Raw genomic sequence first — 8,045 nt, forward strand, 5'->3', positions numbered from 1 at the left:
CTAATCCCCAATCTATTTTCAAGCTCTTATAGCAGGGATTAAAAAGATATTTATTGGGGACAGGAGCTCAAGAGGGAGAGGGGCGGTGGTTTGAGAGGGGTTCCTTGGGGAATCTCTGCGCAGGTATTTCCAGCTTTGATGGGGTTTGTTCCGTGGGGTCTGGCTTGTTTCTGCCCACTGTGCTCGACTGAGGGGGGGCTGGGGTGGGGGAGCCCCTGTCCCCAGGGGAGCCGAGCATCTGTGTGTGTTTAAGTGTGGGGCGGACTGAGCAAATATGTACTCAGGGCTCTATAGTCATTCTGAGAAGGAGAGTTAAAAAAATCCACTGCAAAGTTTCAGGGGCCTCATGGCAGCTCCCTTGCTTTTTTTTCTTTTTTTTTTTTTTCTTGGAGAGAGGGGAGAAGCCTGGGAGAAGCAGGGGAAAGCCTTGTATATTTAAATGCCCCCACCTCCTGCTGCTTACCAGGAGGAGGAGGGTGGTGTAAATAAAGTGGAACCTATATGCTTTAGGAGATCGCCATGTCCAGGCTTTGGTCCTCTGTCTGTACCTAGTCCCCCATGTGCACGGTAAGAGACTGGACCAGGGATGCCTCCGGGCTGGTATTTCTCCCCAGGCAGGTACTACCGAACGGCTGAAGCTGCACATGAAGGAAACAGTTCCCAGTTTAAAGTTTGCCCAGAATTGCAGTGGAGAAATCTGACTCTGGCTGTGTCTGGCTTTCGTGGCCACCAAGACTATGGGAGATATTTTCCTGTCTCCCTTTTATCCACAAGCAAAATAAACTCACTCCTCAGGACTCCTTAGGTCCAAAGTCAGCCCCCCTGCTTGGTATAGCAGTCAGGGCGTGATTAATTTCTCTGCCTGTTCCCATCTGGGAAGATGGGAAGTGCAAGGGCTAGAGCTATTCTTCGGAAGGATGGGCATCAAATGCACTGCAGCCAAGTGCAAAGGGGGGTTTCCCCAGGTGGCAGCTGTAACTCTCCCCCTGACCACTGAATGCAAGGCACAAGTGAGGATGGACAAGGTACTGCCCACAGCCCCCACCCCTCTCTCAGACGCAGCCATAAGAATCAAAGTTCCGTTCACAGCTCAGCATCACCCATGTAGGTTTTTGCCGCTGCTGTGAATAAGCTCAGATCCGCAGGAGAGGTCTCCTTGGGTGCCACCCTGCTCAGCTCGTCATCTTCTTGACCCTCTGGGTAGAGCAGGAAAGCAGGACAGCGCTGAAGAGCCGGGCCGTGGGGGTGGTTGATACAGATGTCCTCTAAAGTTGCAGTGAATCAGGTCCGAGGACTCCCAGTACCAGAGGTGGACAGATGTGAGCATCTTCACCATTCACATCAACCCCAAACAACCTGCCCACTTCTTCCCCCACATGAAAAGAGTCCCTGTCTGACTTGCGAGGTGACAAGGATTGCTTTTAGGCCTTAACATCCTTGGAAATGCTGATTTGTGCAAGGTCAGACAAGAAGCAGCTCTACTGCTCTAGTTTATTTTTGAGCAGGTGCTCCAGAAAAATGCTTTTGTCATCTCCCATCATCCCTAAACCCTGTGTATTCTCTCTGCACTGGTTCCAAGAGGTTCCTTTCTCTCTCTACAGGCTTTTGAGGGTGAGATGAATTATTCTGCATGTCCAGGTGCCTACTTTTGTTTGGGATGAGGCGTGCGAGTGTGTGAGGTCCCTGGAAGTCTTCCCACCGGGGGACTCCATTCTCCTTAGCAGCTCTGTCCCAGGCTTATATTCCTATCAAGGCAAAGGTAATTCAGACATCTAAGTTTTGTTTTGTTTTTTTTTGAGATTGTATCCATGCGCGTGTATATAATGAACCACGAAGGAATGCGGCAGTAAAAGAGGGCTTTGTAATGTTGCTATTTTAAGGAGACCCTTGGGGATGGCACAGGTTTGAAATGAGTTTCTCCAACATCTTACAACAAACCTCTCCAGATGTTTAGATCCTTCTACTGATGTAAAATAGCATCCAAAAAAAGCATAATCAATTTAAACTGGCTAAGGTTTTGGCCAGAAATGATTGCTATTGGGAATCAGCTCTATATTTTAACTGACTTTTACACAGCCTAATAATAAACCTCTCCTCTTCCAGGATTGTTTTCTTCCCAACTGGGTGAACACTTCCCTTTTGCAGGAGCTGAAATCCTATCCTGGATAAAAAGCCTCCTGTCCTTTCTCTCCTGGGTCACTCAGGTTCAGTGAAACATTGCGGCTTACATCAGCCAAAGCCATTGATTGGGGAGGGAAGGGGCTGACACGGTGGTGCTGGAAGCCGCACTGCAGAAGTCCCGCGCTGTGTAAGGAGCCGGTCCAACGACCAAATGTTGCGGAGGGCGAGATGGCCTTTGCTGCTTTTTTTTCCACTTGGCTATTGCTCATGTTTTGTATACAAAGTCAAGGCCAAAACATACAAGAAGGAACTTTGGCTAAATGAGGTTTGTGCATCAGGCCAAATGGCCACCATGGATTTCTGGCTATATTCAGTGTATGGTTTGTACGTGTTGCAAAGAAGAGAGTTTTGATGTTGCTGCTTGCTTTTAATGTGAGCAGACAAGTGAAGGGGTATGAAGGAGACCTGCTACTTCAAGCCTGGCGCTGTTTGCGCAAGGCTGATGTCATAACTCTTGGCTGAGATGACGGTGAAAGCGGTGTGCGATGGCTTCTTTGTCAGCTCTTAAGCGACACATCTGCTCTGGGTCTTATGGACAAAATCCAAGGTGAAAATTTCTGTCAAAGCAAAATGAGAATACGTATGAGGGTCCTGAGGGCAAGCTGTGAGCCCCTCCGTAGTTTAGTTCTTGGTGCCTCAGTAGCTGTGGTGCAGTGTTAGCAGAGTGAACAGCCTGTGTTGGTATCGCCGGTGGAGGTCAAGACCTCCCAGTCCTTGCCGTCAGACACCTCTGTGACCTGGACGAGACTGTCCTGCTTCAAAACTCTCACTCCTTACGCATTGGGTAGTCGTGCCTGAAGATCTGCCTTGTGCGAAAGGAAGGGCAAGGCTGGATGTTCAGCCCAAAACCCAACCAAAATTAGTTGAAGTCTCCTTGCAGGCGGACAGTGGCTTTCACCTCATCAGTAAGGAGGTGTGAGAGAGGAGGTGGAACAGGGGAAGCTGTCAGAGATGAGTTTGTGGAGAGGGACTCAAGAAAAGTGACACCAAAGAGGTGCCACAATGCACTGAAAACACTATTAGAGATGTTCCCACTCAGTGGCTCCCAGGCCAAACACAGACCCAACTTGCTAAGCTGAAGGAGGAGGTGGTTGGTTTTTTGTCTGGCAGTTTCTGCTGCAGATGTGGTATCTGGCCTGGCACCAGACCAGGCGTGCATCTGCCCATCTTTGTCAGCAATGTGAACGATGCGGTCACGTGAAATGAAACAAGTTTGGAGGCTTTTTTGCCAAGCAGAAAAAAATCCATCTGAATATCAAGATGGGGAGGCTGTTAGACCTAGGTGGGTCTCTGTCCCACTCTCTCCTACCGCTCCACTCACAGCCTTTCAGTCACCACTCCTCTCAGCCTTCACAGTGGGGAGATCTTCTCCAGAAACCCAACCCACCTTGGTGTCAAGGCTTCCAGGGATGTCAGATTATATCCTCGCTGTCCTTTCTTTGAAACACAGCATCGACCATTGGTCAACCACCCAAAAAGTAGGGAAAACAGCTGCCCTTTTTTCTAAGCTGTCTTTTGTTTGCTGGTCCTTGCATTGACCTTCTCCATAAGCATTTAGTTCTCGAGGAACAGGACTGTCCTGCAAGTAAGTGGCAGGACAAGGAAAATACACTCATTTTTCTCATACAGCCTTAGTGAACAACCAGTGAATCCTTATGAAGAGCTGGAAGTGAGAGTCTAAACTGTTAAAACCCTTCCTAGAACAATATTTTGGTTTTCAGTACTTTTCTGTTTCTAAATGCTGCTTCCCTGCCTCCATGTGATAGGAAATCAACCTAAGCAAAAATATTACTCTTGGTCAAAAAAAGTTTTTTTATATATAGGGGAAATCTAAAAATAAATTTTAAAAGCAGCTTACTTTTCTCTGCAAAGCATTATTTTCTCTCTAGGTAGGAGCGTGCAAGACTGCTTGTGATCTGTAGTCAGGGGTGGACTAAGGAGACTGTACACCTCCTGTAACACTCTGTGGTAATGGTTTAGAAGGTGCCAAAGCAGCCATGTCCACCTCCTTTCTGGCCTGTGTCCCTTCCTGAGCTATTATCCAGGGACTACAAACATGTTAAAAGATTTATGTGCTGTATTCAGGAGGATCATGAGATGGGACAAAATTCTGATGAACCTGCAATTCATGGGATGAGGCACCTATGTTGCCTTCCACCTGCCACCTTTATTCTCAGTGGTAGCTCCTTCCAGCCTGAGACCTGGAATATCTCCAGTCAGCAGGGTACCTCCGCCTGGGTCCATGGAAGCTGGGCAGACCCGGGAGGTGGTGCATGCAGCCATGGGCAGCTGGAGGGGTGACAGAGCAGGTTATGGGTCATGCCTTGGGGTCCTGGTCTGGGTAGCTGGCAGTGAGCCATCTCCATGGGGCTGGGTGCCCTGCATGAGGAGATGCAGCAAGTGTAGCAATGGGAGGATCACAGGGCTGAAACTCCGGTTTGAGAGAAGAGGGATTTGAGGCATGTGGGGCTGAGGGCTTGGGTTAAGGGAGACAAAGGAGTGCTGGAGGTGAAGAAGAGAGCTCCCTCACAAGTCACTTGAGGCATTTGCTATCTTAGGCAGGCCAGGTGAAAAACAGTTGGGCTAGGAAAGAAACCAGCAGCAGGGACAGTAGCCAATGCCTGAATTCAGGCAGTGGCCTTCAGCTGAAGCAAAGCTGTCCTCTTCTACTTTTCGTTTTGAAACAGGTTTGATTCAGTCCTTTTTGAGCTTTTTCAAGTCCTTCCATCAAACAGGACTGAAAGTGTCTGGATAGGTCATGGACCATCTTCCAAGCAATGGGCTGGGCCTCCATTTAGTTGCATTTTTGGAAAGACGAGGGGATATGGATGACTGTCTCCCAGCCTCTCTTCATCCAGGCAGCCCTGAAAATGCCAGCCTTTGTTGGACTCCTGATGAGCATGTGGGACAGACAGGCTCTGTGAAGCATCCTGGGCTCTTCTCTCACTCTCCTTCTGTTGTTCGTCTTGCTGTAGGCCTGATCTGTGCTGATGCGATGAGCCTGGGTGGAGGTGGGCAGGCTGGTGATCCGAGTCTGGGCTCTGGAGCAGGGCTAGGACAGGGAAACACAGCTCCAGCTTGTAGTTGTTGTTGAACCCTCAGTTGTCGTGCTGGGCAGAAGTCATCAGCATCCAGCACTGCCTGCTCTGCAGCTTTGTGGGTCTCCAGCGTGCCCTCATTCATCCTCCTGCTGTGGGGAGACACTGCTGAGTAGGTGAGCACGAGAAGGAACAGGGTGAGCATTGCAGCTCCTCTCTTTACCAGGTGAGGTTTTCCCTTGCCAGCGACCCATTTACCACCAGGGCTTTGTCTTCTTTGCAGAGCAGCAACTGATGCCACTTCTGCCTTGTTCTCATTTTCTTCTTTCCTGGGGAGGGTCTTCATTGATTGACCAGCTCCATCTTCCAAAACAGCAACGTGAGTTAGAGGTTTTATGCTACGTTTCACATGTAGTTACCCTGCCCAATGCTCATCACACTTTAGCTATTTCAGTGATTTCTGCACACCACTGAACAATCTCATTCCCACCCTGAGGGAGAAGTGTCTTGAGCCTGCGTACTTTTCTCCATATGCACCAGGTCTTCTATCACTCTTTAAAAAAAATTGTTTTCCCCTCTCCCCCACCTCTGCTGCATGTGTGACAGGCTGGATGTCTGTGGGTTTGAATCAGATTATCCTTTTCCTGGGTTGCCATCCAACCTACAGAACCAAGAGCAAACTCCCATTCAGAGGTGAGCAAGAAAACCCCTCTGAAACTGCCAGGGGCTGAAACAATTTGGCAAGCTTCGCAGAAGAAAATTGACAGCATGGAACAAGGAGGTGGGAGCATTACTTCAACAGAAGAAGTTCTGATTAGCAGATTATCACTTAAGTGATGTTGATCCCAGCCACGCTGCCTTCCAAACGAGCCCTTTCGCAGCTGCCAGCTGCACCATGGAGTCACGCAGGCCAATAAGCGGGCCAGATCCCTTGCTGGCATGGGTCGAGGCAGCTTTGATGGACCGTCGTGGAGTTAAAACAGCTGGAGAAGTCTGGCTATAATGGGGAGTCTGACTCGCTTCTCAGACTTGTTCCAGGGCTTGTGGATGAGAGAGCCTGGAGGAGAGCTGCCTGCGTCCTGCAGGATGGGACAGCTTCTCCCACTCCAGCATCAGCGAAACCACAGCACACCACAGCTGCGGGGACTCTCTCTAGACTTCGATTGTGTCCAATTGCGACTGGACAAGGCGTTCTTTGTAAGTAATACTTATTTATATATTTTTTTTAATTGCAGATAGGAGACTAAACTAGCAGACTCTGCAGCAGTGGCTGTAATGCGCTCAGAACCTGCGCGCAAAGTGCTTGTGCAAGTGGGATGAAAGAAGCTGGAATCACCTTATCATTAGCTGTGAGCCAGATCCTTGCTGAGTCAGATAGGGGAATGATGAGGGATATTATATTATTTTTTTTTTTAACAGTTGCTGAGCTTGTAACCTGTTCCCTGGGGCCATAAAGCAGTATATAGCATCTTGCCCTCATAAAGCTCTATTTATCTCTGATGAGCCTGTTTGGCTGAGCGTGTGGGGAACATGTGAGGGACTCTCATGAACAGCCTTGGGGTGAGATTTCCCCGGAGTTCACAGTCCATTTCAGCTCTGATAAGCGTTCAAAGGTGATGGCCTGAAACCTGCAGAGCTGGCAGCAAGGCGGTGTGTGTGTGTGTGTGTGTGTGTGTGTGTGTGTGTGTGGAAACAAGCTTTCTTTGTGCGGCTGTTAGAGCTTGCTGCTGCACACTGCAGGCAACACAAAGCTGCAGCTTGCCGGGATGCCTGTGCTTCGTGAGTTGAATGAAATCTTTCATTCAGTTCCCCGAACAGCCTAGGAAGATCCTTAACCTTTATCCTGGACAGGAGTGCAGCCCTGTCCAGGAAAACTCTGACCACAGATGTCAGTGACTTCAAGCCCTGGTAATTTATAGGTTGTTTGGGTTGAATCCTGGTTTGTCAGCATAACCTTGCAGTAGACCTGGACTTTTCAACCTAGAAAGGAGGGTACTGAAGAAGAGGAGGCCGATAGGGAAGAGATAGATACATGAAAATCAAGAAGACGGCCACTGGGAAATGGCAGTTAGGTATCTCTGCTAATAAAGAGATTGGGAAGACAGGACTGACAATTTCAGGGTAGCTACAAAGCAAGCAAAAGGAGGCGGCTTCTCACAAGCAGGTGGTGAAGCTGTGGAACCGCCTGCACAGGATCTTCTTTGCATACATTCAAAATGTGATTAGATGAGTTAACAGAAGGGAAAAACATTCAAGACTTTTAAACACTAATGTAATGTTTGTGCCCTAGGAGGTCTCTGAGTTAGGGGTTACAGAGGCCTGGGAAGGCATGTGGGAAACCATCAGTACATGTTCATGCTGTTCTTATGGTAATTAGTGGTACTGCTGATAGTTTTCAGTACAGCACATTGTTCAGTCGCTATCCCTTACGAGTGCTGTTGGAGACAGGATACTCTTCATCTGAGCTGGATCAGCAATTCTGGGATTAAGAAAAAAATAAAAAAAGAACAAAAGTTGATTTTCCAGTTGCACAGATGGCAAACTCAGCTCCTGACGAAGTCCATCCCTCTCTGAAAGATGGGACTTTGGGAGAATCCTGACCAGGGACATGGTCCCGGTGCCCCATGCCTCCTGTCCATCTGCACTGCCACCCCTCCAGCAGGACCATGGTCATCACTCCCTCAGGGTCTGCCCCAGCCCATGCCTGACACCCCACCGCCTGATTAGCTGGAAAGTCAGGGCTTGGATGGGTGGGATAGCCTGGCAATATTAAAAGATGTGACCTCAGGAGTCCTTCCTTTCTTCCCTCTCCTTGTGTTTTGGCAG

General features: G+C 48.9%; 1 long non-coding RNA gene across 18 annotated transcripts in view; it reads left to right on the forward strand.

The window, feature by feature from the left end:
• Nucleotides 1–21: 21 nt before the first annotated feature.
• Nucleotides 22–8,045, forward strand: part of LOC308061959 — a 41,465-nt gene continuing 33,441 nt past the window's right edge. For 15 of the 18 annotated variants that reach the window (XR_013927399.1, XR_013927400.1, XR_013927401.1 and 12 more), the window contains exons 1-2: nt 22–1,759; nt 2,104–6,416. This is a non-coding gene — a long non-coding RNA (uncharacterized lncRNA). The remainder of the gene's footprint in view (nt 1,760–2,103; nt 6,417–8,045) is intronic. The other 3 variants (XR_013927416.1, XR_013927414.1, XR_013927415.1) reach the window with 3 other exon arrangements.

This window comes from Falco punctatus, assembly GCF_963210335.1.
Source record: "Falco punctatus genome assembly, chromosome: 4".
NCBI lineage: Eukaryota > Metazoa > Chordata > Aves > Falconiformes > Falconidae > Falco > Falco punctatus.